The sequence below is a fragment of the Brassica oleracea genome, chromosome C6 (genome assembly GCF_000695525.1).
Source record: "Brassica oleracea var. oleracea cultivar TO1000 chromosome C6, BOL, whole genome shotgun sequence".
NCBI lineage: Eukaryota > Viridiplantae > Streptophyta > Magnoliopsida > Brassicales > Brassicaceae > Brassica > Brassica oleracea.
The window spans coordinates 21,074,452-21,079,025 of NC_027753.1; positions in this window are offsets into that span (position 1 = coordinate 21,074,452).

Here is a 4,574-nt window from a genome sequence, read left to right on the forward strand (position 1 = left end):
TTTTAAAAATTTTAAAATAATTTAAATGAGTTATCCGAACCCGAAGTGAACCCGTAAAGATCCGAACCAAACCCAAACCAAAATTTTGAAATATCCGAATGGGGCTGAAATCTTTGAACCCGAAAACCCGAAATCCGGATAGACCCGAACCGAGCCCAAATGGGTACCCGAACGCCCACCCCTAGCCAATCATTTTTCTCGCAAATGCACTTAAACATGTGAATTTGAATCTTAGTTGATGTCTCAAGCATATATAATCAAGTAGTCATGACCGTCAAAAATTATAGTATGGGTGAATTATATTTCCTTATTAATACACATATATTTTGTCACCCATAAAGTCTGGGTGATGCGATCATCCAAATAGTCACAACTATCATATTTCAAACCCACGAAAGAAAAACACAATCTAAAAGAGAGAGCACATCAACGCAGTTTGCATAATAGATACTTAAAAGAAAATATACAATTAAAACTGAGCTCAGAAAAAAAAGAGAAAAAAAAGAGAGCACACCAACACAACTTGCATAGTTGGAGAGGATGGATACTACAAGAATAAATGTAGATCCACTAAGAGACTACCATGTCTACTTTTTTTTTTCATGCAATTTTAATCAAGACCAGTTAAGATAAACATAGTTTTTAACTTGAAGAGCGGCAGAGAGGTTGAGACATAATTTTCATTACGAGAAGATGAAAGCATATACCGATCGAGCTATTCACACTAAAAAGAGTTTGTTTTTAAGATAATATTGGCTTTTTAACATGCTTTTGCATACTCATTGCATAATTATACACACTTGCAAGGCATCGCCAATCTTATATTATACTCTAAATTGTATGTATCGTTTCCAAATCTACAAAGTGATGGTCCGGTTTATATGATTTAAAGCTTATTTTTGGGTGGTGTTTAAAAAAAAATTGGATTAGTTTGGTTTGTGTTAGTTGGATTAGCTGAAACTTAAGAATATTGACTATTCATCACTTTTCGTTAATTTTAATAATAAATAAACAACAAAAAGTGAGGGATTGATTGGTTGTTCTGTAGTTTTTGTTTTTACTTTAGAAAATAAGATGTGAATTGTTTTGCTATATATTTATTTTTAAAGCACTAAATAAAATCTTTAGAAAAATTGATTTTGAAAAATAATATATTATTTTTTGAAAAAATAGTTTATTCTGTATCTTTAATTTTAAAAGCTAAAATATGATTATTTAAAAAAAAAAACAATTTTAGAAAAAATTGGATGTTTAAAACATTTACCACCATTATCAATCAACCTCTCAGTTTATTCATTTCAAATTTGTTGGACAACATAATAAATTAATTTGCGTATTATTACTTATATTTTTGGTAGTCAATTTTAAATAATATATATATACATGCTTTTATAAAAAAATAAACAAACTAAAATTAATTAAAAATTATAAGAAGAAATTTACCCGGGCGTAGCCCGGGCAGAGGCCCCAGTACAAATAAGGACCAAGCAATAAAGTATTTTATTTGTCTAGGAAATCCTTAAATAATGAAGTTTTCTAATCATCTTCTCTATTGCTTGCCATGCGCGTGTGGTGCTTCCAACCGAAATGGAATTTTTAAGGGTCCTAATTCAAATCATGTAATATTTAAGATGTCAATTCATTTCTAAGTATTTTGATGCAAAGAGAATGCAAGTTCAAACTTAATCTAAGTGCATTCAGTTCAATGATATGGTTTGATTAAGCTAACAAGGTTCTAACACAACTAACTAGCAACTTTCAATCAAATGGATAAAGGATGAATCATGGGCATAGGATTTTGATCTCAAATGACTAAGATTTAATCTAAAATGCCAAGGTTTCAATCCACACATTCCCCTAAGTTTAGATAGCAGTTCTAAGCAAGTTCTTTTCCAAGACAAAAGCTCATTTACTCTCATTGATCAAACATCAAATTCCTTTGGTTTGTGTCAATCAAGCAATCATTAAGAACAGATCATTCGACTTTCTAAACTCCCCTAACATCAAATCCCTTTGGTAGGGTAAGTTAAGATCATGTTGAGTTGGCTCAGACATTTCATCGAACGCCTCCCGGGAAATGAAATGTCTAGAGTTCTAATCTAAAATGGCCAACTCTAGATTAGCGTTAAGATCACTCACTCAAGCAAGGAAACATATTAATCTATTCTAAGACATACTAGGTCATCACTTAATCATCCTAATCATCCTAGCCCATGAATCCAAAGATGACTACTCACTCATTATCATGGTAGACACTAAATCATTAGTTGATCTAAGTCTAAACATGATTAATGATCAAAGCAATCAAGCAATCACAAAAGATAATGATCAAGATTAGATCTTTTGCTCCAAAGTGGTCTTTGATTTGATAGATAATAAGATAAGATCCTAACATTAGGTTTAGAGAGTATTGATATGACTTCTAAAACCTAGTGGGCTCAGTCAACAACCTGAAAGGCCCAAATAAAACATAAATTTTCGATCAGAAGAAGAGAAACGTGTGCGGGTTGATGAAGTCGCTCAGCTTTCGGAGCGGGTGCCTCACCTCGCTCCGAGAGGTCGCTCCGGCTCTCTGCTTCATTTCTTCATATTGCACGCGGGTTGATGACCTCGCTCCGTCTTGGTCGCTCTGGCTCTCGAAAGTCGTCGACGAGAGATTGAGTTCGGAGCGGGTACCTCACCTCGCTCCGGGACGTCGCTCCAATCGCTTTGTCCGCAACTCCATATGGCGCGCGGGTTACTGAGGTCGCTCCCACTGCCCACTCCAGCTTCAATGTTCGTCGACCAAGATGCATCGCTCAGAGCGGGTGCCGAACCCGCTGCGGGATGTCGCGCTGCCTTTGTTTCATCTGGAGCGGGTGTCGTAGGTCGCTCCCATTGCCCGTTCTGGTGCTCTACTCGCTCAAACAACACTTTCCACTCCCTTTTTTGATCCCAAATGCTTCCAAGTACCTCCAAGAACTCCAATGGCGACTCCAACACCTGATAAAGACTTATGCAATGCAAAAAGGAAACTAAAGTGGATAATCCCTAATCTAAATGACCAAAACATGCAAGAATGAAGAGTTAAAACAATGCAAATGTGCAAGATATCAACTCTCCCACACTAGTCCTTTACTTGTCCACAAGTAATCTTTCAAGATCCAAAGGGAGAGAGGTTTGAAAATGGGAACTCATAACCAAAAGAATACTTTCTAGCCATCAACCTAACATCCTAAGGAAAACATAGCAAATAGCATGAGCAACATTTTTTAGTGCACTCTAGCTTCTCAAGGCCTATCAATACTCTTTTATCTCTAGACAAGCCACGTTGTCATTCAACCAACAAGTTCCTTAACCAACTCTCACATTCATTCACACACACACACACAAGGTGAATTCTTGCAAATGGATATTTGATCTCAATCATTTGGTTTGGTAAGAAAAGGTGGTCTAATGTGAAGAAAAATGGGTTTCAATTGCATTATTTATAGTGGCTCACACTCAAGAATAAGAGCAAGATCATTATGCAAAATTTATCTAAGAAAATGAGCAATTCATGCATACAATGCCTTATTCTTATCATTCTACTCTTTTCTTAAGTAGTATCAAGTTCTACCCATCTTTTTCTTCATTCCCAAACCCAAAATACACTAACTTTCATCTCTCACCCAATGAACACTCTTTTCTCTCCTTTGATTTAAAACAACTAGGGACTCAATTTTTTTGGCTCAGCTCTTTTCTTTTCTTTTTTTTTATTTTTTTTATTTGGGAGGGGGTTCTATTTATACTCTAGAGCTTTTCTTTTCTAACTTTCTTTGTCCCTAGGGGTTTCTTTTCTTTAAGCACTCTTTTTGGTTCATTTCTTTCACTCAATCTCTCTCATTCCCAAGATCAAAAGAATTTAAGCTCACAAACCCAAAAACCATCCTAGAGGCTAGCTTAAATGAAGTCCTAATGCTAGCCAAAGATGAGAACAACCCCATTGTCGCTCATAATACTCTCAAGATTTTGCACATGACATGCTATCACTAAAAGGTCTCACTCAAGCAAATTAATGTTGGCTTCAAAGAATGGTGAGGGTTAATGGGTATGGAGTGTCATTTGGGTTAACAAAGATTGGTACAAAGAGAAAAAGATAACCCAAATGTGTATAATATCCATGATCAAGTATGCAAATGTCTATATGCAAGAGAAATTAAGTTCATTAAACCTTAGTTTATTTGGAGTTGGTTTCAAGAACAATGTCAATCATCAAGCAAGCAACATGTTTCAAGAAGAGTTTTCAAGGCTCGAAGCTTACAAGTTTTTTCAAGAGATGCTTAAGCTACATGATATGTTTAGCTAGGATGTCAAATTGAGTTCTAGACATGTGTTCTTTACAAGGTTTCTCCCTATTCATGAATGCAACCTATATGCTCTAGACTCAATCCTAAAAATACAAGTGATGCAACTACATGCTTCTTTTTGTGTTTTTCAAAATTTTCATTTTTTTTTGGTTTTTCTATGCAAATATGTATGTACAATGCAAGACTAAATGCAATATCATCAAAGCAAACATGATCAAATACTTGGTACCTCCCCCAAACTTAGTT